This window comes from Protopterus annectens, chromosome 9.part0 (assembly GCF_019279795.1).
Source record: "Protopterus annectens isolate FY-2018-M chromosome 9.part0, PAN1.0, whole genome shotgun sequence".
Lineage (NCBI taxonomy): Eukaryota > Metazoa > Chordata > Ceratodontiformes > Protopteridae > Protopterus > Protopterus annectens.
In genome coordinates, this window is record NC_056743.1 from 891,255,569 (window position 1) to 891,273,877 (window position 18,309).

The window sequence follows — 18,309 nt, forward strand, 5'->3', positions numbered from 1 at the left end:
CTTCATAGCACCTTTTACAGATCTCAGAGACCTCAGTATAATCCCATTTAAAAAATCCATCACCCTGGAGATAGTGTCTCGAAAAGAAATTTCTACAAAAGGAGTATCAGGACTGGTAGATTCCTCTTCCTCTGACCCATAATAAAAAGGAGAAGGAATTTTGGAAGAGCAAGCAAAGGATTCCTCAGAATCCAATTCCTTGGAGGAATCCTTTTCCCTGGGTCTTTTAAGTGTAGTAGATGACCAAGGGGAAACTGGAACAGAAACCCCCTGAGGAGATTTCAATGCCATCAAAGCAATAAAAAAAAAAAAAAAAACCCTGCGTGAAGGCCTGCCACTCACTCTGTGGATCACTAGTGTAGGAGAAACATGTTTAGCTTTTTGATTTCTCTTTAATGGAACTTCTGCCCTGTAAAACTTAGAAGGCTCTGACCCAGGACAGCATTCAATAACAATAGTATGGACTTCTTTCCCAACTAGAATCTGAGGAACACCCCTAGGCCCCTCAGAAATAATCAGCTGTGGTTCTCCCTGAAAGTCCAAAACGGATGTCTGCAAAGCCTGATCAGACGTGCTGAAAGCCGGATCCCCGCAGGCCTCCAACCTGGTCACGGCAGAAGAATCAGTCAAAGCATGGCAAACCTCTTGGTTCTCACTCACCTCAGGAGAAATGTCCAGCAAATGCTGGACAGCATACGATTCCGGTCTAGGTTTCTTAACCTTCTTCCTCCCTGATGACTGACCCTCAGGGTGTTAAGTTCCTTCCAGAGTATCTTTAGCGAGAAGCTTAAGTCTCTGATTCTCTAGACACAATGCTAAGGAAGAAAGGTTACAATGCAGAGTTTTCGGTACAAAACTCTGACAGACAGAACAGGGCGTATGGTCATGAGAGGCACTTAGACAAAATAAACATGGTTTGTTCTGGTCTTTATGGGGAATCTGTCTCCACACTTGCATTTACCCTTCTTAGGTTCATAGGTTCATATTAGGCTATCTGCCCTAGGGCATTTATAAGCCTAGCCAGTATGTGTGTGGCTTTCGCCACCCATTTTAAATTAATTTTGCTATGCCCTTTTTTTGAGGTTAGTATACTGTGCCTCTGTCTAACAGTGACACAGAAGTCATACCCGGGGTAAACCTACGATCTCCCATCCACTCATCAAGATTACTCTTGAAGAGAGTCAATGAGGGACTCTGTCTAACCTGGACTGGGATTTTATTCCAGAGTGAAGGGAGCCTCTGGGTTATGAATCTGTCCCTCCAGCATGTCCTATTTATTTCAGTGCTGAGGTTCAAGTCTCTCGAGCGTGTAGCTCGATAGGATTTGGATTTTCTGAGGTGCAGCATGTCCATTAATTCCGGGTTGGACATGGCTTTATACGTCAGGCACAGATCGCCTCTGAACAGGCGGTATGCCACTGAGTAGAGCTTGTATGACATGAAATCCCAGAAGCAACCAAAAGACAGGAAGAAATGAAACCCTAATGTGGCACTTATTTGTAATGCCTCGGAAACCAGTAACAGGCCATAGGCAATCAGACCGACAATTCAGAGATGGCGTTCAGACTGGTGGTAAAGAAATTCTGAGGATGGTATGTCCGGACGTCATCTTTATGCCTTATGCTACGCAAGGAGCATACATGTGACGTACGGTGTACCTTAAAGCAACCTAAGGCACCAGGCCGGATGTCAGACTGCCCTAGAGAGGAAATCCCAGATGTTAAGGAATACTGCAAGAAATGAATGGAAGGGCATCTACAGATCCTGATGTTTATAATACAGTAACCTGCAATCCTGTTAAGGATTTGGAGTGGAGGGGATATCACACTTTAGTACTGAATGAGATAAAGAATGAGGTTGATAACATAAGCAGTACTGTAGCCAAACCTATTTTTGGCGATATAAGTACCTTGATTAATGAAAGGAAAACAATAGTAATAAGTATAATTTAACTATTCCTGTTACATATAATATGCATATAAAATAAACTTCTGAGTTTTACAGGAAAAACTGGAATATTTTAAGATCTTATGAAGGATTTTCTGAAAATTTCCCCTATCCCTAAATTTGTTTATAAAAATTCTAGGCATTTAAAACATATACTTTATAAAGAACATGTATGAAAATGTAAGAATAAATGTAGCAATAAAGGCATACAACCTTCTTTTAACTGTACTGTCTGGCAATATATTGCTACAGATATGATCTTTATGCATCCAGATACAGGTGAGAAATTTGTTATTAATGCACATGCGACTTGTAACACAAAAAATATAACTTACTTAGCCAGATGTACTACTTGCACTTTGTTCTATATTGGCAAGAGTAACAGAAAATTAAGAGGACCACATATGTGAAAATATGTGTGACACACGTAGACAGATGGGTCTACTTCAAAACATAGAAAGCCCACAATACTGAAGACCAAATCGTCCAGACAAAAGCATTGAAAAGTACAGTTTTGTACCTACCATAAATGTAGATGTTCGAGTGCTAATACAGCTGCAGTAATCACATATGGGTTCTCTGCCGTCAGGCGGTCCCTCGGTCAGCCGAATTCCAAAGTCTAGGTCCGGCGTCGGTTGTTGTCGCTTTCTTTCCTGACGTCAGTGAGGCAGGGGTATACAAGACACAGCCGACGCCATTTTCTTCAGTCTTTCTTGCCCCAGATGTCAGGTGCCCCCAGAAGGAAGGCAATACATAAATTATATTTATATACATGAAATGCAATATAATCAAAAATCAGTAGTAGCAAGCAAATATACCATAGAAGGATAACCCCATCAGGTTGTATGAAGAGGGGTTAGGCCCTAGGCCTTTACCAAGAGGGGAAGGAGGGAGGGAAAACTGTGCTGCAGCTGTATTAGCACTCGAACATCTACATTTATGGTAGGTACAAAACTGTACTATGTTCATCGTGCATATAGCTGCAGTAATCACATATGGGTAGAATCCCAAAGCTACGCATAGGGTGGTAGGCACTAGGTGGAACTGGGATGAGCCAGAATGCCCTGCAGCACAGCAGTGGCAAAGCCTGCTCTAGTTTTGGAATATAAAGGCAGGTGGTAGTGTTTTGTGAAGGTATGCAGAGAACTCCAAGTGGCTGCCTCCAAAATATCTTTGGTAGGAACTCCTCTGAGGAAGGCTGTAGAGGTAGCTGTGGCCCTGGTGGAGTGGGATCTGATGCCTGTAGGGACAGATTTTCCATGATAGGAGTAACAAAACTGTATGCAGTGGCCTATCCATTTTGAAATTGTCTGTTTGGTAACTGGCTTCCCTTGAGCTCCTACAGCATAGGACACAAAGAGTTGCTCTGATTTCCTGAAAGGCTTTGTTCTGTCCAAATAATAACGTAGCTGTCTATGTATGTCTAAGGAGTGTAGGAGCCTTTCCCCTTTGTTTTGAGGATTGGGGTAAAAGGTAGGTAAGTGTATGGCTTGATTTAAAGCTACCCTGGATACCACTTTAGGCATAAATGACGGGTTGGTTCGAAGGGAAACCCTATCCTGATGGAAGATGAGAAAGGGCTGCACAGCCATGAGGGCTTGTAGTTCCGATACTCTATGAGCTGAGGTAATTGCCAGAAGGAAAGCTGTTTTCCAGGACAAGTATTGCAAATCTGTTGAGGCAGCTGGCTCAAAGGGAGGCAATGTTAATTTTTCTAGAATGTAATTAAGATCCCAGGCTGGTATTGGTTGCTTCCTTGGTGGTCTTATATTCTTAGCCCCTCTGAGGAACTGTCTTAAGAGTGGGTGAGAGAATAAGGGTGGATCCGTGTTGAATTCTGCAGAAATGGCTGAGGCATGGATTTTTATGGAGGAAAATGAAAGTCCACTGTTCAGCAGCTCAGCTAGATACTGTAATACCCGAGGCAAATTCAGTTTTTTACGGTCCTGGCCTTTTTTCTCATTCCAAGAGCAAAACCGTTTCCATTTTGCGGAGTAAGCCTTTCTAGTAGATGGCCTTCTGGCCTCCAAAATGACATCCTGCACCTCTTTGGGGAGTAGAGTCTGTTGTGGTGTTAAGGAATTTTCCATGCAGCGAGATTGAGTGTTTTCAGCTGACTGTGAAGAGTTTTGTAGCTGTGCTGAGTCAGCAGAAGAGGCATTAGAGGTAGGGGCCAGGGAGGAGTATGTGTTAGGCTCCTCAGTAGTGGGTACCAGTGTTGTCTTGGCCAGTCTGGAGCAATTAGTATCACCTTCGGTCTGTCTGCTCTTGCTTTCAAGAGCACCTTGGGCAGAAGAGGCAGAGGTGGGAAAGCGTAAACTGTCCATGCTGTCCAACTGAATGAAAGGGCGTCCACTCTCCAGGCCTTTGGATGAAAGGTCCTTGAACAAAACTTTTCCAATTGATGACTCCTGTGGGAGGCGAAGAGATCTATGTCTGGCCTCCCCCACGCTTGGATTATCTTTGTAAACACTTGAGGATGCAACTTCCATTCGTGTGGATCTGTCATATTTCTGCTTAGATTGTCTGCCAGCGTGTTTTCCAAGCCTGGCAAGTACTGTGCTTGAAGTTCGATTTGCCATTCCAGAGCCAAATTCCAAAGTGTCATGGCTAGTCTGCACAGGCGGTATGAATGTGTTCCCCCTTGTTTGTTTATGTACCACATTACTGTGGTGGTGTCTGTTCTTATCAATAATTGTCCTGGATGCAGGAGGTCCTTGAAAGCTGTAATTGCATTTATCACTGCTAACATTTCTTTTTGATTGATGTGAAGGTGCTTTTCCTTTTGGGACCATTTTCCCTGAATGCACCTGTCTGTCATGTGCGCCCCCCAGGCGTAGTCTGAGGTGTCTGTTGTGATGACTTGATTTGCTTGAGGCTTGCAGAATGGAAGACCTGTGTTTGTTTGACATGCTTGGGCCCACCATAGAAATTCCTTTTGCAAACATGGAATTATTGGTATTATTGTTTCCAAACTGTGGCTGTGTTGAGACCATAGGTTTTTTAGGTACCATTGAAGTTTCCTCATATGCAACTTTGCACATGGGATTAAAAGAATGCAAGATGCCATGAAGCCCAGAGCCTGCAGGATTTTCCTTGCAGTAAGCCTGGTACAATTTGCTAGTGTTTTGAAGTACTGAGTTGCCCCCGTTTTACTGGCGTAAGATAGGCCATCTGGGTGTTTGTGTCCAAGTTGGCACCCAGGAAAGTTATTTTCTGAGATGGTGTTAGCCTGGATTTCTCTTTGCTGATTGTGTATCCCAGAGAATTCAGTAACAGTGTTGCATAAGCCAGATGTTCCAGAAGTATGTGCTTGCTGTCCGCTTGGATCAGGCAGTCGTCCAAATAAGGGTAAATTTGTATCCCTTGAAGTCTGCAGTAGGCAATTACTGATGCCAGGCATTTCGTGAATACTCTGGGCGCAGTAGACAAGCCAAAGGGCAATGCAGAGAATTGATAGTGTATTGAACCTGCAAGAAATCTGAGGTATCTTCTGCAGCTTTGTCTGATTGGGACATGCAGGTATGCCTCCTTGAGGTCCAATGTTACCAGCCAGAACTCCTTGCCCAGCATGGGAAGAAGCTGCTGTAATGTGAGCATCTTGAATTTTGGTACGAGTAAGAATGTGTTTAGGATGGATAAGTCCAAAATGGGTCTCCAGTCGGTTCCTTTCCTTGGTACCAGAAACAGCCTGGAATAAAAACCTTGACCTTGTTCATGAGTAGGTACCTCTTGAATAGCTTTCATGTCTATGAGCTTTGAAATTTGTAGTTGTGCCTCTGCCCTTTGACTGTGTGGCAGGTTTGGCATGCCTCTCATTTTTGGGAGTGTGTGAAAATGAAATCTGTAGCCTCTGTTTAGAACGTCCAGGATCCATTTGTCTGCTGTGACAATATGCCAATTTCTTGTAAATAATGCCAGCTTTCCTCCCAAGGGTGCTGCCAGCTGATACTTGTTTGGCATGGAAAGGAGGAAGTCATTGGGTTTGTTTCCTGTATTGTTGTGCACTGTCCTCGCCACCTCTTGGTGCTGGAGTTTGCCATTGCCTGCCTCTATATGATCCTTGTGATTGCCCTCTGCCACTTGTGCGCCTGTATCTACCTCTTTGGGGCTTGTCCGTGGCTGGAAAGGACCAGTTTTTAGAAGGCCAATTTCTGCTAAAACGTGGTGGTTGAACCTGTAGAAAAGCTTTGACTGTTTGCATAGATTTGGCTTTCTTCCATTTTCCGTAGTATCTCCTCAGCATTAGTACCAAATAGCACATCCTTTTGTAAAGGAGCATCTAGTAGTTTAGCTTTCACATGATCAGGCAAGATTTGTTCCCTAAGCCATGCATGTCTACGAATGACTGATCCTGTAACAGCAGCTCTACTTGAGGCCTCTAGGGCATCATAGCCACATTGTAAAGTGTGTTTACCCACTTGTTCTGCACTATGCATCATATTCTGCAACTCCTTCAAATCTGGTTGTTCAGGTTGAGACATTTTATTTCTTAATTGTGATAAAAGAAACTGCTGATATTTAAGCATATGAAACTGACAATTTAAGGCCCTCATAGCTAGGGTGGCCGAGGTATATACCTTTTTTCCCCACCTTTCTAAGGATCTTGACTCGCTTTCTGAAGGTAGTGGATTCTTAGCAGTAGAGGCCTTCATTCCCTTGGGGCCTTGAGAAATGGTTTCAGGGTCAGCATTATGGCTTTTGCAAAGAAATTGGTGAGAGTTAGGAACTCTGTAGTACCTATCAGGCTTGACTGGGGCAGGAGGCAGGGAATCCAGATTAAGGCAAGCCTCCGAATAAACATCATCAAGTACGTCCAAGACAGGAGGTATCGCCAGAGGTCTGTGTTGAGGTAACAAAAGAAATTCCCTAAGTCTTTTCTTGGAATCAGAAAAATCTTGGCCTTCCCAATGGAAGTGTTCCCTCAAGGTGTGCAAGGTTTCCCCAAAAGAAAAATCCTCAGGAGGAGATACTGAAGGAATGGACTGCTCTGCGTCCGAGTCTTCAAATGGCGAGTACGAGTGTTCCTCTACATCAGAATGTTCTGAAAAAATGGAGCCCTGATCAGAAGAGGGAGAATCTTCCTCCACTCTGGGTCTCTTGTCTGGAGGGGGATGGGAACCCCTGATAAGAGTAATTAAATCCTCAGACATTTTAAGCATCTGCTTTTTAGGCATGGGGCCTGGGGATGGGCCCTGTGCGACAGGCCTCTTGGGATGCCTGGCTGATTTGGACTTAGTAAATGCCTTAATGGAAAAGGAAGATGAAGGTCTAAAGACACCATGAGTGGAAGTGGACCTGTCCACATTAGGAGGCTCAACGCTCACAGTGGCTTCAGTGGTTGTAGTCTGGGTCTGGGCCGAGGAACCTGCGGTCTCAGTTACAGAAGACACCGCCAAAGAAGTGTCGTCGGTAGTCAGGGACTGCATAGGCGTCTCGCTGAGAACTGGACCACGTGTAGCCGGTTTTGGCATGGTGTCGGTGGGGACCGCGGGCCTCGCGTGTCGGTCCTTGTCCTTGCGTTTTTTGGTCAAAACGATAGTCTGAGTCTCCGACGACATTTTATAATCAAAGGCTGTACCAAAAAAGTGTTGGGCGAACTCCGCCAGACGCTTAATAGTGCGTTTATTGAAAGTCGCGCAAAAGCGACAGCCCGAGACGTTGTGGTCTGGGCCTAAACAAGGTATGCAAAGGGAATGGAAATCCTTATGCGGTATTTGCTTCCCACAAGAAATACAATTGTTAACTTTTTCTGACATCGGTCTGAGGCAAGAAAAGTTTCCCCAACGGGGTACTTAGCTTTAATGAAGACTTCAGTTTCCAATTTTTCGTAAATTCAGGAGCCGGCCGACCGGTACTTGCGAACTGCTTCTGCTTCGGGCACCGCGCAGCAAAAAAGACTGAAGAAAATGGCATCGGCTGTGTCTTATATACCCCTGCCTCACTGACGTCAGGAAAGAAAGCGACAACAACAGACGCTGGACCTAGACTTTGGAATTCGGCCAACTGAGGGACCGCCTGACGGCAGAGAACCCATATGTGATTACTGCAGCTGTATGCACGATGAACATCCTCACTTAAGCGAACGACCAGACTGTCGAAACCACTCGTACCACAACTAAAAAAAATGAAACCATACCATCCCCAACCCACACCCCCTCTAACTAAATATACAAATTCTGGGATCGCACTACAGTTGGGAAAAGGGCAAAGTTCACCTTATTGGCCAACAGGTTACTTACAGTGAGAATGGATTTGACGATCTGTTCATTCTCTGAAGTGAGGTTTCGATGCTTTCATCTCAATGATTTGGTCTTTGATATTGTGGGCTTTCAATGTTTTCAGGTAAACCCGTATACAGAGACTAATGCTCTATACAAACACGTAAAAAAAGAAGGTGATATACACAGATTTTAAATTCAATGTATTAGATTTAGTTTTTCATAACAGATAAGTGGGGATGAATTTACAGGCAAAGATAAATAAGAACACAAGTGAATATGTAAACTTAAGGCAGATAAGTTCACGTTTAAATGGTTCTTTTTATACAATTTTCTACAAAGTGGTTTATTTTAATTTTTACATATTTTTCATATATACATATTTTAGTTTTTCAATTAGTTGATTGCAAGTTATATGGTGTGTATCACTGCTTGTTTATAGTCATGATTTTTTTGAAATGCCTTATAAAATGCTGCTCGATTTTATATATACATGTATCTTTATTGGTGATTTTTTAGCACCAGTAGTAGTACATTGTGGGAAAGCTTGTGGCTCTATTAAAACTTTCTGATTTCAGACCGTGGTATCCTTCAGCCATTCCATTTGTTTTGTTTAGATATACGGTAAACTCTCAGTTAACCAGACTCAAGCAACAGACAAAAAGAAAAAAAAAAAAAAAAAAAAAAAAATTCAAAGAAATACAGTACAGTATGAACAATTCAATTTTCGTGTGTTGCACTTTGTTTTCACCCCGCAGAAACATATTTTACGTTTTGAGAGTTTTAAAAAGGAAGACCAGAATGAATTCCCTCTCTCCCCAACCTAAGGACAAGCCAAATAGCAAAAATGGCAACACTTGCTCCACACTCGTTCAGTATGAATCAGATTGCACATTCTCTCTTCAATCTCTCTCACACATCCTCTCTTCAGCTTTCATACATCTCTCTCATCTCTCACACACAGTCGCTTCTGCTTTCATATATGCATTCACTCTCCCTCCGATCTCTCTCTCTCACACTCACTCACTCTTCAGCTTTCATACTTCTCTCCGATCTCTCTCCCACAGTCGTTTCTGCTTTCATACATGCATTCACTCACTCACTAAATTCAGTTAAATATATCTCCTTAGATAACCATGCTCTCCAATGGTTTCAATCTAACCTGCTTGGTAGGCAATAGGCAGTCCTATGGAAGGACAAGTTATCAACTCGTCTACCTATCACTTTAGGAGTCCCCCAGGGTTCTATACTAGGTCCCCTCCTCTTCTCTGTCTATCAATGACCTCCACACTGTCATCACAAATGCTACCTGCATTCAATATGCAGATGACTCCACTCTGATCTGTTCCACCATCTCCACAACTAATCTACTCACATTAACACAAATACTTTCGACACAGTTGAAAACTGGTTCTCTAATCGCAGTCTAATCTTAAATCCTAACAAAACTAAGCTGCTTCTTTTCTCCCCCAGTAGTAGGTCCTCCCCACCTTCCCCTCATTATAACATCAATTTCCCAGAAGTCCAAACCAAACATTTGGGTGTCATAGTAGACAATAACCTTAAGTTTGATATACATGTCAATCAAACCATCAAAACCATCAATAAAAAGCTTGGCTTCTTTTATAAAATCAAGTCTTTCCTTACACCACCTGCCAGAAATGCTATTGCCCGATCCCATCTACTCTTCTCTATGCCTCCCCTTTATTCACCAACTTGAACAAAAAAGTTCTTAAACTATCCTGCCCTTGCAACCACATTGCCAGATTTGCTACCGGCACGGCATACAGAACTCACCACTGTCGCAACCTACATCTTCTAGAGTGGCTTGAACTACCTAGCCTGATGCAGTTCAACCAGCTTATAGTTGTGCATAAAGTCCTCTACCGACCTGAAAATACACCTGCACTTAAAAACATTATCAGACCCTACAGCAATAACCGGTCACTCTGCTCATCTAGTAGACTCCTGGTTCAAACACTCAAATCCAACAACTCAGCTGGGGATTCTCTTGCTTTCCAACTCTGTTGGCAAAGCATGGAACCTACTTCTCAGCAGAAATGGCTCTCGAATCCTCTCTAACCCTATTCAAAAATCATCTCAAAAAGTACTTTAAAACACACTGGTTATGGCCTTGCTGTAATCCTGACTAGTACCTTCTCTATAATACAAATGCTTTATTCAGAATTGTTTTTTGCATTCAGTCTACCCTCTTTAGTCTTTGATTGATGAATTGTATAAACTGCTAGCATAATCTTGAGACTGTAACCTGTATGCAATAAGTATCTACTATATGTATAAGCTGCCTTCTCAATATGTGTCTGTTACCTATATGTATTGTACCACCTTTTTTTTTAGTTTTTTCCCTGTGCTTGTTTTGGAGCTTTTCTCCCCGGGCCTTCACTGAAAATGGGCATGTATCCAGTTGGACTATCCCGGTCAACAAATGTAAAATAAAAATAAATAATTCAACTGCAATCCACTCAGCATGCCATTGAAAGTCGTTCCTCGTGCCATGGTATCTAGCAGAAATATAAGTTGAAAATATTCCAAGTAAAAGCCAGCAAAGGTGCAAAAAACAACTGTAAACTCCAAACAAGTACCTTTGACAGGAAAATACAGTAGTCAATTGTACTTCTTATGGAAGTGATTTAAAAGACTTAAAAGGCTGGTTAAAAGTTAACTTTGCTGTGAAATTCAGAGATAATGTGGGTATTAAACCCACTGTTACCGATTCATACAATGTTAAGCTTAACAAAATGTCTAAATTAATGTTAAAATATAGGACTTTGGATGTTGAAAATTCCTATTTAAAGGAATGTATTTGTTGGGGGAATTGTCCCCAAGGGACTGCGTGTTTGGAAGTATCCAAACAATGTCCAAGTGGGGAGTAGTTTTCATAAAGAATTATTAGATATTTTCAATGGATGTGGACTCGAAATATTAAAAGCAATTATTAAAGAAAATGATAGAATAAAGCAAGGAATTCAGAAAGAGATAGAGAAACTGAATGTATAAAAAAATACTTGATTTTTACTATACCCACTGAGAAGGTAAAATATTACAAAGTTAGGCTGGAAATTGATGATAAATGTGAAGAACTGATACAGAGGAAATTAAAGAAATTAGAGCGTGACACTAATGAATACAGAAATAATATTAGTTATCCAAAGCCTAAAAGTTTTAGGCAGAATGAAAGTGTGCATGCTGTTATCCAGCCAGAAAGTAATATTAACACAGGGAGTAATGATATGGAAAATGCATGTGTGAGTGAGAATGTGGGGGACCTTGTTTTCTAACTACCCAGAATTGCATAGATCTGAAAGAATAAGAAATAATAAAAATTATCAGCAACAAAATGTTTACTGGAGGGGGAGATATTGGACAGAGTATACCCCATTCCCATTTTTCCGGTCAAATATGTGTTGATGAAGGAAATAAGAAAAAATATACACATGAAGGGTTTAGTATAATTAATTTTAGTAGTGTTAAACCTGTTAAGGAACATTTTCGTCTCATCTAAAGGCTTAAAATTTATACCTCAAAAGAAAGGTGACCTTACAAAAACTAAAATGGATTTAAGAATATTTACTAGGAAAGTCAACCTTGTTTTGATGTTTCCATCAAAAAGTAATGAAGTTGATAGTAAATTGAGACGTAAAAGCACTTACAACCTACCCCTACATCCTCAACTAAAGAACTTTGAAAAAATAGTTGAGAAGGAAGTACGGAGAGAATTCTCCACTGTTAGATATAAGTCTAATTTAACTAACAAAGAGAAGGAGGTCTTAGCTGAGTTGCAAAAGAATCCTGAAGTTCGAGTGATGAAACCTGACAAAGGGGGTGGGATTGTGCTGATGGATACTATCATTTATGAAGGCGAAATGAATGAAATTTTAAGGGATACCAATAAATACTTCAGTGTATCTATAAATTAAATTAATATTTCCTATAGAAAAATTTGTGCAGTTTTGGAAGGCATGTCAATAGAAGACTTAACTGATCCAAAAACTTTTGCATTTTTAAAAGTTGACAAGCCTAGAATACCATCTATATTTGGTAAACCGAAAACTCACAAGGATGAGGGGGACCCTCCCTTAAGACCGATAGTCTCAGCTGAGGGATCCAAAACACTTCCCTTAGCAAAATATGTGGACAGCAAATTGAAAAAAATATGGTTGAAAAGAAAGGCAATATTGAAAGATTCCTGCGATCTTCTGAGGGAATTTAAGCATGAATTATATAGGGAAGATTTAACTTTTATCACAGTGGATGTGACTGACTTATTCTCTAGCATACCATACACTTAAGGTATGAGTATGCTTGAAGAGAGAATATTTGAAGACACTGAATTAAATCAGAAGGAGAAATTGTTACGTACTGGATTGATGGAATTAGTATTGAAGTACAATTTCATCTTTTTTAAAGGGGAATTTTACCAGCACATCCAGGGCGTTGCGATGGGAGCAGCATGTGCTCCCACCTATGCCAACCTTGTTCTAGCCAAATAGGAAGAGAAATATGTTTTGGGATCCCAATATGCGGTGTACTGGATGTTTTATAGGATATTTTTAGATGATATAGTCATTTTTATGGATTGAGACTATGCACAAGTTGGAAGAATTCATGCATTACATAAACACTAATATTTTTTTAAGATTTACCCACAAATGCTCCAGAGAGAAACTTTAATACCTTGACGCAGAAGTATATAAGAGCCAGAGCAGATGTGAGTCAAGGGTTTATAGAAAGCCTACATTCTGCAATTCTTTTCTACACTATAATAGTGCCTACCCACCTCATTATAAAAGGAATACAGTGAAAGGCCAGTACGTAAGAGGAAGCAGAATGACCTCCTTAGAAATGGATTTTCAGCATGAAAGTGAATTAGAACATTTTGTTCTGAATAGGGGGTATCCCATTGAGTTGTAAGAGGGGTAAAGGCAGAAACAAATGAGGGCAGAAAAGGAAAATTTAAGCCCATACTAGGAGAGAATACTAATGAAGTTGATACATGCACAGTTACCTCTGAGCAAAACTTTGGAAAAACATTAGTACTGGAATTTAATGCGTTCTGCGGTTTAGCTAGAAAGGTTGTAAAAACTGAATGGGAAAGGTTTGTTAATTTTACTGACCTAGAAGGAGTGTCTAGGGAACCCCTCAAAATTGTATATAAAAATTTGTTTAACTTAAAGACCATTTTAGAAAATTGCTGGAAAAGGAAGGAAGGGAATAGGAGAAAAAGAGGGACCTATAAATGTGGCCGCTGCTCTCAATGTGGAAATATAGCAAACACTGACCAGGTATTTATAGAAAGTATGGATAGATTGACTGAGGGCAAAGACTACTTTAATTGTGAATCATCTGGAACGGTGTACCTGGCTACCTGTGTGGAATGTAGATCCTTCTAGATAGGAAAAACTGAGCGTAAGTTAAGGAGAAGGCTCTACGAACATAAATATTATATACAAAATAAAAAAGAAACAAATGCTCTATACAAGCACACCAAGGTATGTGATGGAGCACATTTCCTATTTTTTGTGGTGGAGCAAATAAAAAAGGAAGCAAAGGGCGGATTGTGGGAAGAAAAAATTGAATACAAGGAATTGTAGTGGCAAACCACTTTAGCTGCTGGGACACCCCCTGGTTTAAATGATAATGTTTCCATTGCCCCACTACTTGAAATCTGATCAGCTAAATTCTGAATAGAAAACGGAAGTTTCCTATTTATGTGCATTCCCATTAAAAGTCACTAGAGGGAGCCTTTGACAAAGAAATACTAAAAAGTTCACATAACATTTTAAATGTAAGCTTTTAAATTTTATATGTCTTTTAAAATTGTATTGTGTGATGTTGAATATTTAGTTCAGCTTTATTAATATTTGGAATGAAAATGTTCAAGTCTTAAGTGCGTTTTTAACATTTTATTTTACAAATGACAAGCCATGAGTATTAAGCTTTTTTAATCACAGTTATTATTTAGTGTTGCTGATTGGATAATTTAAATATTAATTGATATAAATATGTGTAGTTTGGTATGAGCCTGCATCTGATGGTCTGTTTTAACTAGACGAAAACGCTGAGTTGGTGAAGGGCGTTTATGTGCCTTTATGTGCTTTGAATTTAAACCTTGGAAACTGCTTGTGTGAATTAAACTTGGATTTTTGCATCAAAGAACAATTGACTGCTGTATTTTCCTGTCAGGGGTACTTGTTTGGAGTTTAAAGTTTAAAATATTACTCCAGCCAGGTTTTTAATTACTGCATTTCAATATTAAAATCAAATCAATACAGTGTTTATGGTTTGGTACAGTATTAGTCAGGCCTACAAAAAACTGCAGTTATCCAGCATCTACCAATCTCCATGGGTGCCGGTTAACTTGGCATTTATTGTAAAGGAAGACAAACTGAATTGGCTGACAGATGCACTATGATGGAAATGTATGCCAGGCATAAATTGAGCAAAGGGTAAAGTCATCTCAAGCTGATAAAAACTGCAACCTCTAACAGCACAACATAGAAAATCTCTTCCACTTAGATATATATTATTTTCTATCAGTAGGTTTCCTAGTCTCCTTTATTCTCTGCAGCACATACTTAGAAATACTGGCCCCTAAATGGAATCAAAAGCAAATTATGCAGACCATGAGATTCAGTGTCTTCAAGAGGGAATAGCCAAGAGAGAGAGTCCTTTTGTTGAATGAGCAGGTCCATCCTATGAGTAATGATTGGGAATTGTCCTTGCCCAGCTGAAAGAGAAGGAAGACTCAGTGTTGTCTGGGCGAAAAGGGGATCGCCAACAGAAAAAGAAGATATGTACTTAGCATAATGCTGGATCCTTTTAATCACAGCCCTTCTGATGCATCTGTTGGGACACAGTGACACGTCAGATTTGATCAATTCATCTACTAGTGGTCCTAGTCTCGAGCTCCTTCAGATTTTTCCTCCCATAACTACCTTGTGCCCTGATTAAGCTTAGATTGAGTTTGACAGCTAGGAGGACACAGACTGAAGACAGGGGAGTTTCAGACAGTCTGCAGATCCCATGGAATGAGGAGACAATGTGGAAGGAGGAAGACGTGACGAAGCTATATCAGATGGATGAGGACTAAAAGTACGAACAAATAAAACCAACTGCAGAAAAGTGGGTAGGTAGAGATTGGTGCCTCCCAAACCAAACACCAAACGCAACAAAGTATTGAAATAAAACTTAAAGACTTTAATAATGAAAAATCAACGTGAGCGCTTTCGTTTAATAAAATATAAATTTAATCAGACAACTAAGTAAAAACCATACAAGGTTTAAACAGTGCATGCCCTTGCATAATTGGATAAAAAAATCCTGACATCATCACAAAAAGTTTAACCCTTCTGTCCCAAGAAAAATGAATTAAAAAATGTATATGTACATATGCACATGTGATTGACAGAAATTTGGACTTTCATTATTAGCTAACATTTATTCACTTTTCTATAATTTTATTTCTTTCCAAAGCTTTGAGCTTTAACACAAGTGTAATGGAGGTAATTTCATTAATGCCTGGCCACTTATGCGCTCTCAATAAAATCTGCCATCTCAATTCTTTTAGTTCTAAAGAGAGACCCCATTGTCTCATCATCCATGACTACATGGTCAATAGCCATAAAAGAAAAATCATGGTCATTGTTAATGTTGATATGTCTGGCCAAGGCGTTGTTTGAATTGTTCTTCCTAATAGCATACATGTGCTCGTAAATTCTTTGGCTAAATTTCCTCTCAGTTTTGCCTATGTAAAACACAGGACATAGATCACACATAGCCACATATACAAGTGCTTTGGAAGAACAATTATATTTGTCTTTGATTTTATATTTTACAGCATTAAGTTCAAAAGAATTACCCATCCTAACTTTGTGACACCAGTGGCAGGAACCGCATTTAAAAGTGCCTAAATGTAGATGATTGACTGGCTGATATCTACTCTTTAAAAGGTCTTTTAAGTTCCTGCCTTTTCTATATGTTAAACAAGGTCCATCTCCTACACAAACCCTGATATCTACATCCTCCATTAGAATGTCCCAGTTTTTCCTGAAGATCATCTTCAAAATATCTGAATCTGCATTATAAGTAGTTGTAAGGGATCTTAAAAAAGGTTCTCTGTTACTATTGTGTGTATGATGATCTAAAGAAATATTATGTGCAGAAGTAAGAACTGGTACTTCTTTTCCTTGATGATTGATGTCTTCCCTTAACGGAAGGTTGATAATCAGGTCAAGTGATGTAGAGTTGGATGGGTTACGTTGGCTAGCAGACGGATGTTCATCAACCAAAAGAAAGCCCACTATAGGTTTAAAATGTCCAGACTGTCTTTTCCTACTAACGTCTTCATGTATTCTAATAATTAAATCTATAGGATAAGCCCTTTTCAAAAACATCTTTTTCAAATTATTGCATTCCAACTCAAAGTCCTCATCTCTTGATACCATCCGAGCAGCTCTTACCATTTGGACTTTAACGACTGACCTTTTCTGGTGCTCAGGATGGGAACTGCTGTAATGAAGAAATGAGTTGGAATACGTTATCTCCAGCTGATAAAAACTGCAACCTCTAACAGCACAACATAGAAAATCTCTTCCACTTCGATATATATTATTTTCTATCAGTAGGTTCCCTAGTCTCCTTTATTCTCTGCATCACATCCTCAGACATACTGGCGCCTAAACGGAATCAAAAGCAAATTATGCAGACCATGAGATTCAGTGTCTTCAAGAGGGAATAGCTAAGAGAGAGAGTCATTTTGTTGAATGAGCAGGTCCATCCCATGGAGTAATGATTGGGAATTGTCCTTGCCCAGCTGAAATAGAAGGGAAACTCAGTGTTGTCTGGGCCAAAAGGAGATCACCAACAGAAAAAGAAGATATGTACTTAGCATAATGCTGGATCCTTTTCATTACAGCCCTTCTGATGCATCTGTTGGGACACAGTGACACGCCAGATTTGATCCATTCATCTGCTAGTGGTCCTAGTCTGGCGCTCCTTCAGATTTTTCCTCCCATAACTACCTTGTGCCCTGATTAAGCTTAGATTCAGTTTGACAGCTAGGAGGACACAGACTGAAGACAAGGGAGTTTCAGACAGTCTGCAGGTCCCATGGAATGAGGAGACAATGTGGAAGGAGGAAGGCGTGACGATGCCATATCAAATGGATGAGGATTAAAAGTATACAGTTTTATGGGAAATACATAAGTTCCATATCCTATTTCATCTGTCTGTCCAATCTAACTATTGGGACAAATGCCCAAGCTACCCGTCTTCGCTGGTGGCATCATGGCAGGACACCCTTTAAAAATAAAGCCCCAAAGAAAGTCCTAGACCTAGACACAGCAACCAATTTATAATGCCGGGCATTGGTATGCAATGTAGACCATGTTGCTGCAATACCAGTTTTATCCCCAGAGGTACTTATGAAAAAGGCAGTGGAAACAAAAATAGATCTGGTCGAATGAGGTCTAAGTTTAAATGCCAAAATTTTGTTTCTGCAGAAAAAGACAAAGGTAATGCAATCAGAAAATCATCTGGATAACATTTGTTCAGACATTTTCTTGCCCATTTTATTAGGGACATATTAAATTAACAGAATATCTTTCCTGAATGGTCTAGTTCTGTGGAGGTAGAATCTGATTTATCTATGAAGATCCAAAGTATGCAAGAAATACTTTCCTTCGGTGGAACAGTTAGCGAGGAATACTGGTAGGTGTATTGCCTGATTTAGATTAAACAAGGAGGCCACTAAGAATAAAGGAAGGACTGTTCTCATGGTAACCCTACTCTTGTGACACACAAGGTATGGCTGAACAGATAATACATGCTGTTCTGATATCCATCTGGCTGACGTAACTGCTACTAAAATACAGCTTTCCAGGATGAGAAAGAAGACAGTTTGTGGTAGGCTTTTGTTAGGGCCTCTAAGACAAAAGTAAGGTCTCGTAGAACAATGGGGGTATTTTACTGGAGGACACAAAATAAATAAACCCCCTGAGAAAGGCTTTACAAAAGGTGAAGCCTAGAACAGTTTTGAAACCCTGAATGGAAGCTTGAAATCAATGCTAACTGACCTTTAATGGTACAGTAAAGGGATCATGCCTCAAAGGGTTGAAAACTG

General features: G+C 40.2%; 1 protein-coding gene across 1 annotated transcript in view; it reads right to left on the reverse strand.

The window, feature by feature from the left end:
* Positions 1 to 18,309, reverse strand: part of R3HDM2 (R3H domain containing 2) — a 2,908,810-nt gene that overhangs the window by 861,946 nt on the left and 2,028,555 nt on the right. The gene's annotated exons all lie outside the window — the stretch shown is intronic.